General features: G+C 41.8%; 1 protein-coding gene across 4 annotated transcripts in view; it reads right to left on the bottom strand.

Moving 5' to 3' along the window:
• Positions 1–17982, bottom strand: part of PRKG1 (protein kinase cGMP-dependent 1) — a 1269228-nt gene that overhangs the window by 392894 nt on the left and 858352 nt on the right. The gene's annotated exons all lie outside the window — the stretch shown is intronic.

Raw genomic sequence — 17982 nt, 5'->3', positions numbered from 1 at the left:
GACAATTAATCTTTGGCAAGAATAGCAATGGGAAAAAATGGGAAAAAGTCTATTCAACAAAAGGTGTTGGGAAAATAGGTCAGCTACATGCGAAATAAGGAAACTGGATCACTTTCTTACACCACACACAAAAATAAACTCAAAATGGATTAAAGACCTAACAGTGTGAGAACTGAAACCATTTATGGTCTCAGAAGAGAAGACTGACTGTAATTTCTCTGGCATCAGCTGTATCAACATTTATTTAGACAGGTCTCCTGAGGCAAGAGAAGCAAACAAAAATAAACTATGGGGAATTCATCACAATAAAAAGTTTCTGCATAGTGAAGGAAACCATCAACCAAACAAAAAGGCAACATACTGAATAGAAGATAGGTGCATTTGATATATCCAATAATCGGTAACCAAAATATATAAAGAGCTTACACAACTCAACACTCAAAAAAACAAATAATCCAACTAAAAAATGGGCAGAAGACGTGAACAGACATTCCTTCAAAGAAGACCTAAAGATGACTCACAAAAAGATGCTCAAGGTTACTCATTATCAGGAAAAGTCAAATCAAAACTACAATGAGGTATCACCTCACACATGTCAGAATGGCTAAAATCAAGAACACAAGAAACAATAGGTGTTGGTGAGGTTTTGGACAGAAAGCAACACTAGCATACTGTTGGTAGAAATGCAAATTGGTGTAGTGACGGTGGAAAACAGTATGGAGATTACTCAAAAAGTTAAAAATGGAAGTATCCTACAATCTAGTTATTGCACTGCTGGGTATTTACTCCAACAATACAAAAACACTAGTTCACAGGGATACACGCACCCCTATGTTTAATGCAGCATTGTTTACAATAGCCAAATTATGGAAACAGCCCAGGTGTTAGTCAACAGACACATGCAGAGAAAAGGGGCGTGTATGTGTATATACACACAAACGTACATACATACAACGGAGTAGTATTCAGCCACAAAAAGAATGCAATCTTGCCATTTGCAATGACATGGATGGAGCTCTCTAGCTACTCTCTAGTAACACTCTCTAGGCATATTTTAAGAGAAATAAGTCAGTCAGAAAAAGACTAAAAGCACACGATTTCACTCCTATGTAGGATTTAAGAAACAAAAACAAAGGAGCAAAGGAAAAAAAAAAAGAGAGAAAGACAAACCAAGAAACAGACTCTTAAATACAGAGAACAAAATGGTGGTTCTGAAAGGGGAGGCGGCAGGGGTGGGTGAAATAATCAAAAGGGTTTAAGAGCACAGTAATGGTGACGAGCACCATTAGTAATGATGTCAAGTGTTAAATCACTATACTGTACGCCCAAAACCAGTGTAACATTGGATGTTGACCATACTGGAATTAAAATTAAAAACTTCATTAAAAAACACTAGTCTGAAACAACAAAAAGGCTGCAGGTTATAATGGCCATCTTATAAACATACTGTCAAAGAGTAAAACTTGGTTCTTTGTGAAGAGCTGTGGCTCTAAAATCTATTTTAAGAAATCTTACCCAGGCAATTAGCTATCCATGTGATGACACAGGCTTTATGGTGCTAGGCCAGGTTTTGAAACTTCAGAGGAAGAAAAACAAGGCTCATTTTATGCAGACCAGTTTAGAGAAACTATGGAGCTGGGTAAGTAATAGTCAATTAAAACTATGATTGATTCTTATAAAATAAGTAATTGTGTGTTTTGGGATAAAGGGCAAAACATGTGCCCAACCAGATTCAGGTTGAGGGCAGATGTCAGGATAGGAATTGGATGTATCTAAGATAAAGAAGAAGGAACAGATATTAGCCAGGTTTTAAAATAATAGGAATAAGAGGGCCGTGGGGGTGGCTCAGTCCGTTAAGTGTCCAACTCTTGGTTTCAGCTCAGGTCATGATTTCACGGTTCATGACATTAAGCCTCACATTGGGCTCTGTGCTGACAGTGCAGAGCCTGCTTGGGATTCTCTCTCTCCTTCTCTCTCTGCCTCTCCCCTGCTCACATGAGCACTCATTCTGTCAAAAATAAACAAATTTTTAAAAAATTTAAATAATAGGATAGGAGAATTCCAGGGACTAGGAACAGCACATTACACTTGGGAGCCATAGGTGACCTGATATGGCAGGAGGGTGAGATTTGACAGGAGAGAAATAAAAGGAGGCTCCAGGAGGTGTCAAAGTGTCCAGTAGCAAAGGACCACTGGAGCCAGAAGAACACAGAATGGAAAATACATCCTGTAAATCCGTGTAACTTGGCTGCACAATGTTTCCCAAAGGATTGATTAAAAAGCAAGTCCGTTATATTTTGCAGGAAACGTTGCCTGATTTTATAAGAAAAGACACTGTAAGGCAATTTTATTTTGTGTCTCTGTAACAACCTGCTGTTTAACAGTTGAGTAGTCTAGTCACATCTCCACCCCACGACTTCACTTTTCTCTTTAGTTTAACCGCGACGACAAGTCTCTTAAAAGGGTCATGTGACTGGCATGGTTATTCTGTACATGCACTAACCCATTCTAAATACATATGTGTATATATATATATATATATACGTATATATATATATATATATATATATATGGCCACGGCAATTGTGAAAATTAATGAATTACACGTAAAGCAACCACTATCATTATGCCCAATTTACAGATGCCAACAATAAGGCACCAAGATGAAAAGAAACATGGTCAAGACCACAATAGCTGGTCAGCAGTGAAGCTGGTGGCAAATGACAGAGTTCAAAAGGCTGTGTCTCCAGGAGACTACTCACAGAACAGCGAATCGTCTCAAGCATGGAGTGGGCCCTCAAACCTTACATGAATGAATGGATGAGTATCTCTGTGGTGAACTAAAGAGAGATCCAACCTCCTTGCCACTCGAGAAGTGACACCAAGACATGGAGAATAATTCCCCTTTTTTGGAATCTGGGTTAACTCAGTGACTTGCTCTTTCCAAACAATGGGGTCAAGATGCCAATTCTGGCCTTAAGTATTAAGGATCTTGGCTCTTTTAAGTCGGCAACCAAGCTTTGAAGAGGCTCAGCTTAGACGAGGGTGCAGTGACAGGCAATCTGAAGAGAGACTTCGGAGGCTGTGAGGCCATCTTGGATGTTCCTGATGTGTACATGACCTTACTATGTCCAGTCAACTTGCAGAATCATGAACAACAATATATTACTGTGGTTTTAGGCCACTCCATTTTGGGGTGGTTTAGGGCATATAAATAACCTTAGTGACAAGAGATGTACTTGCCTTTTTCATAATTAATCTAGGACTCATTCGAATGAAACCATCACTGCCGCTGGTCTCTTTTCTGTAAAACATCCCAATTCTTATCACTTACCCGAATGGTATTTGGAAGCACCAAAACGTGTTTTTCAAAAATGAAAGGACACTTGAGTTTCAGGAAATTAGTTTTACAAAACCCTTTTTTCTCTTTTAAAATGTCTTTTCTTCTAAGATGTTTTTAATAATTGAAGAACACCATTTTTTACTTCTGTTTATTTCCTCTGACAGTCTTAAGGCATTCTACCACCTGGAAGGTCAAATGCAGTAACAACAGGAAAACTATGAAGTTGAAGATGGCCATAATCACACCTAAAAGCTTCATATCAACACAACAGCTTCTTTTCAAAGGACATTTATTATCCCAACCAATTCCATTTTGACACACAGACCTGCCAGCGGGAACACGCTGCCAATTTTCTTTCAAAGAAAACACCTGTGTCCTTTCAAACTCCAAAACAACTCCGAGGGAAGTAAAAATGTTAATCCATCAAGTGGTTGTTTGGTTAATATGATAGTTTAATAGCATAGATGTAGCCCCAGATCTTTATTTCCTTTCATAAGCAACAATGCCTTTCTTACCCCGTGGGTAAGGGCATGATTACCTCAATACGGCTGTGGAGTCACATGAGGTTGGAATATAAAATGTGTTTGAATGCAGAGTGTCACTTATGCAATGGCAGGTCGACATTTAAATTGTCTTGTAGACTTCAGTATTCATACATGCCCAAACATGTCTCGAAGACTGGTAGGCTATTGGCATGAAGGATTGATGAAGAACCCCCACCGCCCCCCAGGAGAAAATTCATCCTAAAGAAAGGTGTCAGCAAAATCTCAAAACAATATCAAAGCATCGATCAACAAGGGAAACACAAAATTCTGAATACTACATACTATCAGCCATTTGGATTTCTAGGGCAGGAGAAGCCAGGGTTATAAACCCCCTCTTCTATGTGACTTATCTCTCTCCATGATAAATCTTATAAGTAATCAGGATATGAAACAGGAGGCAGTATCTCTAATAGAATCAAACATAAAAGGGGAGAGGCAATAATCTCCCAGCCCAGCACCAAACACACAACAGTATTTTAATACGTGAAGGAAATCTCACTACACGTGTCAGAGTGGGAGACAAGACAAATGGTAAACACCAGGTGTTGGTAGAAGGATTTATTTAGGATGCTGCAGGAGACATGTCTTATGAGATTTCCAGAAACGAGCAGGCACTTGGCAAGGGTAATTTGTTGGAGAGTGAGTCTCTAACATCTCCTCTGTGTCTCCATTTGGCCAGGGTAACTTCAGGGGTCTCAGCGTCCAACAACGATGGCATATGGGGCTAGCAAGTTGGATCTGATCAGCTCCTTTGTGAGTAAATTACTAATTTACTTTCTGGAATGCATCAGGAAGAGAATCAATAATAAGAGTTTCTAATGCTTTAAACTTACGATGACCTTAATTTTTATGATCCTAACATGTTTTACTCATCCTCATAGAGCTTCACGTCGTCCCATGACTGAGAAGCAGCAAAATGGTCACACAGCAGCACGGGGGTCACAAGATATGCTGGCTCTAGGTGGGCCAGGACTGGTGCCTGTCCCTGTCACCTGACAGTTTTGTGACCTATCTGACTTACAGAGGAGATGGTGATAATCTTATTTTGTTAAATTGCCGTGAGGGTCACAGGAAATAAGGCACCTCACGCATGCTTCGACATGATAAATTATAAGAACCACAAGTCCAAAATTCTTTAAATTTTCTGTGTGGTCCACGGTCTCCAGAGGCTTTCCTGACAAATGTTCTTGCTGCTTCTCTACACGCTTGTCACAACTCCCAAACAGAGACGGAGTTGACTTCCCTCTGAACCTGCCTGGGGTGGCCTTCTGATGTGCCTTGGTCAACAGAATGGCTGTGCCAGTTCTGGGGCTAGGTCCTAAGCAGACTGGCACCTTTAGTTCCCACCATCTTGGAATCTAACTGACCTCTATCTAGGAAGCTCAAGATAGACTAGAAGAATAGGAGACACTGCGTGCAGAGAGTTCATGGCCAGCTCTTCCAGACACCAGGTGAGACCAGGAAAACCATCCACGTGGCCATGTACACTCTGGCCCCACCGATGTCAGCAATCTTAGCCCTCTCCCTCGTTCACACCGCACAAGCCACTCTGACCTTTCTGGTTGCCAGGGGACTCACATGTGCTGCCTCCTCTGCCTGCAGCCTGCTCCCAGCAAGCCCCTCCACCAGTCACCCCAGACACTACCTGTCTCCTTTTCTCTGGATAAGACGAATTGAGCCTGCCATTTCCTCTTACAAAAAGCCCTTCATTTTTCTTTATAGCATTTCTAATAATGACAATTGCGCAACATTTGTTTGGTATCTGTCTCCCTTGTGTCTAGAGGTTTACTGAAGGCACTGGGCACAATGTCTCTGATCTACTAGATGCTGAGTATGCACTGCTTGAATTAATGAATCAAGAGGTTGGTTGTAGCAAAGCCCCATGTCTCCAGACTCAAAAAAAAAAAAAAATCCTGGTCTTGTTCTCATCATTTGCCTTTCTCACTCCCTTTTGTGGGAAATCAGTGTGAGGTTGTCTACCTTCTATATAAAAGACCGTTTCCTGTTGAGGGAAGTACATTTCAAGTCATGGACACAAGGCTCCCATCGCTCATTTGGGTTGGTCACGGACACACATGAGAGAGACAGACAGAGAGAGACAGAGACCGAGACAGAAGAGAAGACAGAGAGGAGACGGCGAGAGAGGAGAGAGAGACAGGGACTCAGAGCTCAAGAAAGGAAAGAAGCTTCAGAGAGAGTGATTCTCAGTAGTCTTCGCGTTGGCCGACAATCCCATCCTCTCTGCCTCTGGCTCTTAAAGCATCGTGTACCTCTTGTACGACTTCGCACATATGGTCACGGATCCTGGTCGGGCATATGTCTGTTCCCCAAGAGACAGGAAGATACTTGAGCCCAGCAACTTACCATCTTCACCTCAGGGTGACGCCAATGTAACTGAGCCCTGGCGTCAGCCCTGCACTCACCCTGACCTGTCTCGAGTCCCATCTCACAGTTGCACAGCGAAGCACAAACAAAAGAAGGCTAATCAAAGAATAAAAAGTTACCCAACACATGCTAGCCTGGGTTTCTGTTATTTTTTTCAAAGCCCAGATAATGTCATAAACCCACATAAACAATTACAGCCAAAAGCAAATTTTTATTTACAAATAAACAGATGTTGATTTGGGTTTCATTCTATGCTCTGCCCATTCTGTGTGGGGATCAACTCAAGAATTTGGGGGCTTGGGGAGGTTACAAAAACAAAACACACAGGCCCCAGATGTACTGAGCAGCTACACAAGGGTCAGGAAGGCTGATCTACATGGGCGAGCCTGTGGTAACATGATGAGACACCCCAGTTCTGTTTCCGGAGGCCTGTTTCTTACATAAGTGATCCAAGCATTCCATTTTGTCACTGCATTGAAGCCAGCGTGTGGGTCTGTATTTCCACACGTTGCTTTCTCTTTGACATAACTCATTATAAAAGACAGCCAGGGGGACTGTAGCTCATTTGGAATTCACCAAGGAGGCAGCTCTTGCCCGAATGGGAAGAAGGGAGAATGACCTGTAACAGGAATGAATCCTCCAGTAGAAACCATGGGCATTTCCTTTCTGGTGATGCTCTGGAGAGTTACAAAATTCCATGGGAGATAGCTTCAAAGGAAGACGCTCAAGGATTAAGCAGCTCTGTTTAAAAAATAGAAGACTACATAGCCCAGTAGGAAAATGTCTTTGCTTTTTGGTCACCAAGAGAAACGACTTAGAGTAGTTGTGAAAGAGCCATCTTGTATAGATGGCTAATTTACGCCGAGTATGTTCACTTGCACACTTTCTAGGCCTGTTATCCATTTGGTGGAGATTTTGTCAATTATACGTTGAGAAAGGGTTTCTGCCTGGTGCAAAGCTAATTTCTCCGTGTCAGACACAGCACATGGAGTCAATCAGAAGGACTCCAAAATGGAATGGGTTCACCCATTACCTGGAAAGTAGTATTGGATATACATGTGCTGTGCTCTGAATATGCCCCCCACCCCACCCCCATACACATATGTTGAGACCCTAAAGCCCAGTGTGATGGAGGGTGGGGCTCATGAATGTTAGTACCTTATTGAAAAAGGCCCCAGAGAGCTCCCTCACCCTTTCTGCCATGTTGGGATGTCTGACCTCACAGGCACCCTGATCTCAGACTTCCAGCTTTGGGAAAGGTGAGACATAAATTTCTATTGTTTATAAGCTAACCAGCCTGCGGTAATTTTTTTTTATAGTAGCCTAAAAAGGCCAAGACAAAAGGCGTGTGTATACATTTTTAATATTTACACAGGGACACATTTTAAAAAGTATACTCTTTGCTATGATGTTTAAATTTTTTTGCTAAAAATTTTACTGCCTATTTTTGAGAGAGAGCAACTGAGCAAGCATGGGCAGGGGAGGGGCAGAGAGAGAGAGAGAGAGAGAGAGAGAGAGAGAGAGAGAGAGAGAGGAAGAGGAAGAATCCGAAGCAGGCTCCAGGCTGAGCTGTCAGCCCAGAGCCCGACCTGGGGCTAGAACTCAGGAACTGTGAAATCAGGACCTGAGCCAAAGTCAGACGCCTAACCTGCTGAGCCATCCAGGCGCCCCTGTTTAAATTTCTTTTCTATCTTCCTGCACTGGTTAAATATGAGTTGTATGCAGTTGGAAGCATATTAAAAAAAAAAAAAGACCAACTAAAGAAATGAATTGTGTTAACTTAGCTTCAGACTCTCTTGAGAAGGAAAAATACAAGTACTTCAGGACAATTTATCAACACATGGTGACAATGAGCTCATTCTGAAGTATTAACTGGTCCCCTGACCATCAGAAAGGTAGCACCCTTCTGAAAAGCCATCCTATCATCTTCTAAGTGTGTTATTGACCTAATTATAGGTAACAGTCATTTAACAAAGCAATTCTAATCTGGATGCTGTCACTGTGGGGTGGGAGGTCACCATAGAAGAACATCTCTCAATTTATCTTTATGAAAAAGTTACTGCTTAGAATATAACTGGAAAGAATAACAGCCCTTCAGGAGCATGACAAAAATCCTTGAGAAGAAAGATCCTCCCGGTGCAATCTTTTAAAAATTGGTTTAATATTCTCTGCATTCCTGTGGCAAATGCTATTATGGAAACATGTCTGATGGTCATGGGCCAGTGATTACAGAGATTGGGTGCTGGCATGATGAAGAAGGCAATGTGTGGCTTTCAAAAATGCGTATTTCACTTGGAAGCATGTGCTTTTGAAAACCAGACTGAGTTCAGATAGAAAATGTAGAGCCAAACATAAATTCTGGTCAAAACAAAAATGCTGCTCAAGAAATAGTACCTGTCTGTAGAGATAAGCTGGGCAATAAGCATTAGGGACCATCATTTATTTATTTGGTGAGAAGATGTGGGAACTGTACACAAAAAAATCTGGAAACAAAGCTTTTAGGCTATTTAAAGTTGTTCAGGAAAGAATCTAGCCTGGCTCACAAAACTGTTAATTATATTAGTGTTTTGGCAGACTGATAACCCTGAAAGGAAAGATAATCTGTGGAATGAACCTAAATTCACAGAGAGACGCATTCTGCCAGTGTTTTCTCTTATGTGGGGCTCCCCCAGAAGCACGCCCGAGACGAGGATTTAAGCGTGAGGAGTTTATTTGAGAGCAGATCCCCAAGAACCACTGGTGGGAGCCTATGGAGGTTTCGTTATTTGTAACCAAGTTTCCATCATGGGTACCTGGAGCGTGATTCTGCTGGGAAATGTTGGGAGCCAGTTATACCTTAGAGTGATCCCACCCCTGGGTTGCTGGGTATTCACCCACCAGCCCCTGCTGGTCTCTGGGTGAGGGCTGCTTATAAACGCTTTAATTCCATGGCACTTGTAGATTCCCACACTGGAGGACTAAGCATGCTCTGTGGTCAAGCAAACAAATGCAGGCGCCAGTGGCAGGGAGTCTGAGAGGTAAAATCAAGGTATGTGGGGGGCGCTGACATCACGGGCTACACATGGGAACTGGCTATTCTGAATGAGACGAAATTACCAGGAATTGCCTGAGAACTCGTTCGTAAGCAATTAAAGAACAAACAAATCTAAAAATCAAAACCCCAAAAACACACCCTGGGACAATTAAGCAATGTGTAAGACACTAAAGCATACATTTAAGTCTCATAGACTGTGACCAGGCTCACCCTTATACCTGCAAGATTAGGCAGATGCCTCTGTAGCCTGATTTAAGAAACTAGGATCCAGAACCGAAGATAATTTTCTACTGCCTGCCTGTCCTAGTACCTAAAATGTTTCCATTGGAGATTCAATACTTTGGGTAACCTATATTACCGTGTGTGTATGTGTGTGCGTGTGTGTATGTGCGCGCGTGTGTGTGCGTGCGTGTTTATAATACAAATATACAGATCTATGTACATAAATGTGCTCACGCATGGTGGGGACAGTATTAATATGGAATGAGTTTTAAAAAATATTTCAAGAGCCAAATGTGTTTCTTAGACTCAGATGATCATACGTACCATTTTTTATATATATTTCTTTTGCCATTAAAGCTTCACACATCCCTCATATTCACCAATTACTAGCTGTATGGCCTCAGAAACTGCATTTGGCCGCTCTGAAACACGGTTCGCCTATCTCATGAATGCATCCAATACGTACCTACCCCAGGCAAACGCTTGGTATTTCCAACATTCCTAAAAATATAGTTGAAAGACACAGCTGAATTTCATGGGGAAAGAAAGGTAACATTATTTGGTATCTATTTCTTCTAATCAACCAGGCTCCCACAGTGCAGAAGTTATAAGTGGGTGGAAAAGGATTATTATGATAATAATTACCATTTTTGAGAGATTCTGTTTGTAAGGCCTGGTGCTTTATGAGGGTAAAGACTCTTAGGCCCGCCCTATCCCCAGCATCTAGCAAGCCTCGGGCACACAGTAGGGGCTCAAATGATGTCTGCTTAATTATTTAATTAAATGGTTAATTTCACACGATCTTCCCAATGTGAATATAAAGTAAATATTATTAGCTTCATTTTACAGTAGGGAAATGGAATCAAAGAAATTGCATAATTATCCCCAATGACAACCAGCTGGTTAGTGCTCAAGGCCTGGGCTTACAACCTGTTTTCTAGGAAAAAAAGAACTACTCTATTTCACCATATATACCTTTTTATAATTTAAGTTATATTTTTGCCATAACTTGCTGTAGCTTATAATATCTTAAATCAGATGCTTTTTTGTAGAAAGTGGGTTAAAGACCTGGCAAAGCTCTATTTAGATGCTGGCAGGCTTTGGAATTTCAACACTTTTTTTTTTTTTTTTGAAGCATTAACATTCCAGATTCAAGTGAACACACAATTTGCTTCAACAACATGGTAGGTTTGCAGATAATGAATTTACGCAAAGATGGTGAAACTATTCAAATCACTTCGCAGACAGAGGATATTTTGATGTCAGCTGTCCTGCTACTTCTGGGCTTTCCTGTTATCGTGTATAAATTATCTAACCTCTACTTTCACCGGAAAGGTGTTTTCAAAAAATTGAATATCCACGCATTTTCAGTGAAACAGAATGGTCTGCCGAAGGATGCAAAAGGCAACCGTTGTAGTTTGTTTCATAAGCATACAGACTGGTGGCAAAAGAAGAATTATATTCAGAACGATTCCCCAGACAAGTTGAGCAAGACTGGGAACCATCTCAACAGAACCAAATTGCAAGGTTTGCCCAGTAACTGTTATTTAGTGAATAGGTGTTCCTGGCTTTTGGGTTTGCTGTTAAGCTTGGCTACAATCTTATCATAGACACACTGGCCACGGACCCTCATTTTTCCAAGGAGTTAGACTAGATGAAACAAGACCCAAGAAATGTAGGAGACTTTTACTTTAAGGTCGTACAAGCAATACAACAAAGTGTGAAGACAACCGAGGATTTGCTTCAAGAAAATAAATATGCAGAGAAATAAGAAGGTCTAAAAATCATGAATTATTCGACAATTAGGGGAAACATCCAAAATTGGTTGTTCTAAGATTCTGTTATTTGTATTCATTTAGAAATGTTCAGGTTAGTAATGTAAATGCGTACATAATGGATAATTGATAATGGTCGATGATTGATAAAAAGTAAATTTCAATTAACTTGAAAAATAACCAGTTAGGGCTCTCCCATAATCGAACTTTGACTGTGCTATAGTCTTACAGATAGACATTGAGCCTAGCCTAAATAATAACAACCAGGAAAGCAATTCCTGGAATTAAAAATAATTCCATGAATTTTCTCAATCTATAACTACAGTATTATAAAATGAAAACAAAAATTATCTTAAAATCCTGTATCACAAATTGAAATGTTTCAATCGGATAATATTTATTATGTTTAGGGAGGGACAGAGGGAGACTGAAATCTTTTAAAATCATAATCATCATTACCAAAAATTAAAATTTGCCTTTACTACATGCAGATTCTCGTTAACCAATGTTTTATTACATCTTCCTAAAACCTGGGTACAGAAGTAACTGTATTGCTTTAAGTAGTTGTCAAAGACTATTGTAAAAGAATTTTTATACAAAATTTTATTTTTGTATAGATTTTTTTCATCCCCCCATTTTTGTATAGATTTTAAAACTACTTTCAATTAATTTTTTAAAATAAGTATATGATTATACAAATGCATAGACTCGAACCCTGAGGAAATAGGTGCCCCATGAAACTGCCAGCTTCAACCATTTGACCCTGAATCCGTAATTTCATATGGTTCAACCTGGTACAAAAAGTCAATTCATTGTATATACATATATCATGCATCTGCTATGTAGTGGTTGCTTCGGGAAATACCAAGATTCAGGAGATAAAGATATTACTTGTATATAAGGATTTACCAGAAAGCGTGCGGTATCATAATATGGAAGAAACTATACAGTGACAAAGTATTGACACTAAAAGAATTTGAGAAAGAATTATTAATCATGTAGTTGTTATGTTTTTTGGTTTTTGGCCACAGGGGATGAAGACATAATTGAACTGACAGCTTACTGACCTGAACTCACGGTAAAAGAGCCATTACCCCACCAAAAGTGAATTGTCATCCTGTTAGTAATAACTGGTAACATTTGAATGTTTACTCTATGCCAAATACTGGGTTTAAATCGTCTCTCTTAATGAGGGCACCTGTTGGGAGGAGCACTGGGTGTTCTATGGAAGCCAATTTGACAATAAATTTCATATTAAAAAAAAAGAACTCTCTGAAGTTGGATTAATATTTTGGTGTTACTGATGAGGAAATGGAGGCAAAGAAAAAAAAAGTTAGTAAGTTGCCCAAAGTCATCTAGCAGCTGGTAAGTTGCAGAACTGGAATCAGAATCTGCAGGTCTGACTCAAAACCCTAGATTCTTAACCACTACTGAAGCAGGAATTCCCTGGCTTCCTTCAGATGTCTAGCTACGATTTCCTAAGGCTCTGTGCGGAATACCATACTCGGAAAACAAGTCTGGAATTGAGGTGGGGAGAAAAGGCAGAAATGAGGTATGTCAGGTAAATGAACTGGCCAGGATGGACTAGCTATGGTATTTGCAGGGCCCGGTGCAAAATAAAAAGGCAGGGCTCCTTATTCAAAGATCAGGGTAAACATCCACTAAACGTACTAAACCATAAAGCTCTGCCCTTTCTTACCCCCCTCTTCTCTCCCTCCACTTACCCATGTTTATCCCTTGAAGCTCATATCCTCAGGGCACCTGTACCACCTAAGCCTTGGACCATGACTCTGCACACATGCAAGCCACTGGCAACCTGTGCCATCCCCCTCTTGACAGGTGTCAGACCTACCCGTGGTGCCCAGCCAGAGACAGAAGTCAAGTCCAAGTTCTCCTCTTCCCGCTGGCCCACCCACACCAACACAGAGTGAAACAGGGATTGCAACCTTTCCCCTGAATGTGCTAGGTCCTTGTATGCAAGCAGGCTATGGGTAAGAGGCTCCTCCCTGCTGAGACCCCATGAAATGTGCCTAAGGTGCTGATAGTCTGCTGGCATCTCAGGTTTGCATGCCCATGCCTTGTCTCCTGCTGTGGGCATTGAGCGACTGTGGTCAGCAGTGGGAGACTGAAGAGGAGAAAGGCAAAGAGAGGTAGAATCATCACAAGCCAGGCTCCAAGGTGCTTCCTTAGCCCATCAGACTCCATTCATACAAATTCAAAGAGGAAAATATTGAGAATATCAAGATAATGGCCACCAGTGTCCAAACATCAGCTCTGCTGAGCACTGAGCCCAGGATGACATTGGTCCCATTTCCGTGAAAGCAGCTCTCGGAATAACACGTGACATGACCTGTTTACCACCAATACCCATGTTTTGCAAGGAGGCAATAGGCGTCTTCCCAAAGTATAAGATCAGAGAAGGACTGGAGGTATCTGTGAGTCTAGCAAAACTAAGTGAAATGACATTCAAGAAACAGAAGCTCCAACTGATGGGTATTGAGAAGACCCTTCAAAGAGAAGAGCCAAGGATCAGATGCCCGGTGGTTCTACAGTCAACAATGACCCTCTGGTTCAGAGAAAGGAGAAGCTCATGGAGACTCATTTTCCCTGAAAGCACCTGTTCTGGGGCAGCTGCAAGGAGACCAGCAGGTTGACACTGGCTGGCATGAGTGCTGGAGGCTGCAGCAGGCTCATGAGCAGTTGCTAAATCTCAGGAATGTTCTCAGGTAGACCCTACCCCACCGATTGCTGGAAATCAGCTGTGGTGTAGATACTTAATCCACACAAATCATTGTACTCAGGACTGTAACCATGTGTGGGGGCTGAGACCGGAGGAATCCGAAAGTCAAGAGTTGTTTGTTTTGCAGGCAATGGGGAGCCATTAATCTGATCCATATGGTTCTTCATTAAAATAAGCCCGACAGCATTATAGAGGATCACCTTGAAGGGGAGGCTGGTAGAGGGACATCAGCAGGTAACTGAAACAGGAGAGAAAGAAGAGGCACACAAGAGAGATCTAAGGCACTCCAAAAGAACAAATTAGCCAACTAGGAAACTGATGTGATGGATTGGGTTTGGGACGGAGGTGGAAGAGGGATACAAAAAGTATCCTTCCGGTACCCTTACCAGAGAGATGATGGTACAGGAAATGGAAACAGAGAAGAATGGATGGAAGCATCGATTTGACAAAATGATGAGTTCAATTGTAAACATGCTTTTCAGTGGCATGACCTGCCCACGGGTGTGGTTAAATGGGACTTCAGTTCAGCAGTGAGAACCCATTCGCAGGTAATAGGGTAACCTCTCACCTAGGAATCATCCACTAAGAATGATCGCTTAAGGAACTGGATTGGTTAAGTGTGAGGAAAGAATACGAGCTCTTTAACAAACTTTTGCTCATCACAAAATCTAGTGTCGGGGGAGGGGGGGGACTTAGAAACAGCAGCGATCGATCAATCAATTCACATCTCGTCACTTGATCTGGGGAAGTTTAAAACCTCGTAACAATGCAAACACTGCTATTCACAAACGCCCTGTAAGGTGTGGAGTGAAAGTGTTTACTGTCGAAACTGCATTGCCTTAGGACAAAAGCCAGTGCAAACATTTGTTCATGGACTCTGTTTTTGAACTTGGCTGTAGATTGGTTGGGAAGATATGAGAAACACCAGTTATCTTGGGTTGGTGGCTGGTGGGGGTGGGGGGAGAAGCCTTTCATATCGCTTTGATTTTCTTTGTAAGGTAACTGAGAAAGACTTTTTCCTTCAGTTCCTTAGTATTGAAAATGTTTTTAAAACATCTAGGTTGTTTCAAGAGTCATTAGTAAGATTAAGCATTATAACATAACTCACAAACACTGCTCTATTCTCTAGCATTCTGGTAAACAGTCTATGTATCTGACTCCACAATAATGGGATTAATGCAGAATTTATATACCAAACACCTATCTTTTAAAAAAAAATTAGTATTTAATTTTGAGAGAGAGAGACAGAGTGCAAGCAGGGGAGGGGAAGAGATAGAGAGGGAGACACAGAATCCAAGGCAGGCTACAGGCTCCAAGGCATCAGCACAGAGCCCGACACGGGGCTCGAACCCACGAACCATGAGATCATGACCTGGGCCGAAGTCGGACACTCAACCGACTGAGCCGGCCATTCAGGCGCCCCACAACAACCCCTATCTTTACTAACTATGCATTTTTCTCCTGTTTCTTCCCAATGTGAAAGGTGAGGGTACATAAATATGCACGTGATTTTGTTGTTTCACGTAGAAATTCTCATTTCATCATTTCAGCTTTTCCTGTTCCTTACAACATAGTTCAAGGTAAGCAAATGATGGTTAGATCTTTGAATTGAAGAGCTGTGTTTTCCCCTTTTATCTCCAGTGCTTAGGTTTGTTTGTTTCTGGCACTTGTCTTTTCCCTTATAGGAGCTTTGCTTAGAATGTTGATTGTTTTCTGGTTACAAAGCAGTCACAAAGTTCACACCAACTTCTATCAAAAAAAAAATAAATAAAGCAATTATACACAATGCTCATAGATCGAAAATCTGGCCTATAATAAGCAATGCATTTCAAGTCGTGTTGGCCCAGATCCCCTCAAACACATGGTCAAGTGTACATAACACAATGGAAGGATTTCCAGAAGCATCTGGAAACCATGGCCACAGAGAGACTGCGAGTCAGAGGAAACGTGGCTGTGAAGGAGAAGCAGAGAGGCCAACAAAGGTGGCACACAGCACCTGAGTTGCAAAGAACGTTGCTGCAGATGCACACTGGGAGAGAGACCATCTTTTCAGTCACCCAGTGGTGACTGGATTTGCATAAGCAAAGTGGCGTCAATTTTCATAAGCAAAGGAAGAGATGAAGAGAGACGCAATCACGACAGGCCAATCTCAGAACGTAGGGCTTCCACTCGAGCTGGATATCCACAGACTACAAGTCACATTCCAAGATTTAGTTTGAAAGCATTTGAAAACCGTTTGTAAGACAAAAAGCCCCAATATATATTATACATATGAGGACAGCAATAAAATTATTCATTGGAAAAACAAATCTGGGAATGCCCTAAGCATATTTAAATTAGAAAACACATTTATCCAGGCTTGTAGCCTCACTTACTCAACCAAGTCCCTCCTTCGATGCACTTGTCGTAACACAGAAAGGGTCTAGCTTATACTCAGCAGAAAGCTCACGTTCAGGTTCTTGTCCTTGAATTTGGATATTAATATAAGTCCTTGGGTTTTCTGGATCTTAATGAAAGTTTGCTATTTACGCCAAAAGCCAGTAGACATGTGGCAAGTCTAGACCAAGGGAGGTATTTAGGTAGAGTTTTGTAAATGAGGGAGCTCTCCAAGAGTGCTGGCACACAGAGACATGAAGGCAGGCCAAATATGGCACCTTAACCTATGAAATACTGTAAGCTTGAAAAGGGTTGGCGAAAACAACCGAAGCAAGAAGGTCCCTCTGATCTCTCCCCTGCTCTTCTGCCCTGACACAGGTCAAAACCCTCACCTGAGAGGCACCTTCCCTGTACCCAGGGGAAAGGAATGTCCTTATCTCTGAAAACAAGGTGATGCAAAAGGGCCAAACAGGCTTTGCTAAGTTTCCTCCAGTTTCTTGCACTGAACTCACTCTCTGACCCATCCTATTTCTCCATGACTGCCCACTCTTCATCCAATCTAGCAAAAATACTCAGACCTGACCGTTTCTTCTGGTCTACATCTCCTTATCAAGGCTTCCGTATCAAGGACTACATATTAAATAAATCTGTATGCTTCTTTTCTGCAAATCTGTCTTTGTCCATTTGCTTTTCAGACCCAGCCAGGGCCTAAGAGGGCCAAGGAAAATGCGCTCTTCCCTTTCACTACGAAGATCTGCCCCTGAGGATACAAGGAGCAGAGGAAGAAAGTTTCCACACAATGCCAGTGCCAGATACTGTCGGTATTCCATAGGCAGAAGAAGGGAATTCAGACAGACTTCAAGGGCAGAGTCCTATTCATTCACTCATTCTCTCTCTCGTTGCCGTAAAACATACTTGTTACTGTTTTTCCACGGAAACTAAGTTCCTCTGGCTTCCAAGGCAGTCCACAAACAGGCCATTCGACCACCTGCTAGCGCCTCTCCACCTCAGCTTGGCGCCACCTGTTGGCTACCGCCACAACCACCCCACGGGCAGCCATGCTTCTTGGTGCCTTCTCCGGAAAGCTGGCTTCTCTGTATCCACTCATCCAAACTCATTCTTACCTAAGTCCTTCTTACCTTTTCCAAGATCGCTGAGTTTTTCGACACTCCAAACTCCTGCACGGATACACCTTATTTTCCATTCGATTTCCCTTCCACGACCATGAATTATTTACCAGGCCTGGTGCACACAGGTCCTGCCTACGCAATCATGAGCCCAACCCCAGACCTCAAGAAAATTCCTATGTGTAGTCAGGAGTCGGGCACAAATGAACCTGTACATTATTTTTACGAATAAAATCTAAGTCGTTTTCTATGTTTGTTAATCTGGTCTTATTCTCTCAAGTTCTTAGAAGACAGAGATCTTAGACCTCAGTGACTTTCACGTGTCATTTCAATTCAAATGTTCTATCTGTGATGTATGCATTTTATGCAGAATTTGTCTTAACGAGTCGGAAAAGGGCGCTCCATCAAGAGTCCCCCTTCCCTCTACCAAATCCC

The sequence above is a fragment of the Neofelis nebulosa genome, chromosome 13 (assembly GCF_028018385.1).
Source record: "Neofelis nebulosa isolate mNeoNeb1 chromosome 13, mNeoNeb1.pri, whole genome shotgun sequence".
In the NCBI taxonomy this organism is placed as follows: domain Eukaryota; kingdom Metazoa; phylum Chordata; class Mammalia; order Carnivora; family Felidae; genus Neofelis; species Neofelis nebulosa.
The sequence above is the reverse complement of the archived record's forward strand: the minus strand, read 5'-3'. Positions and strand labels throughout refer to the sequence as shown.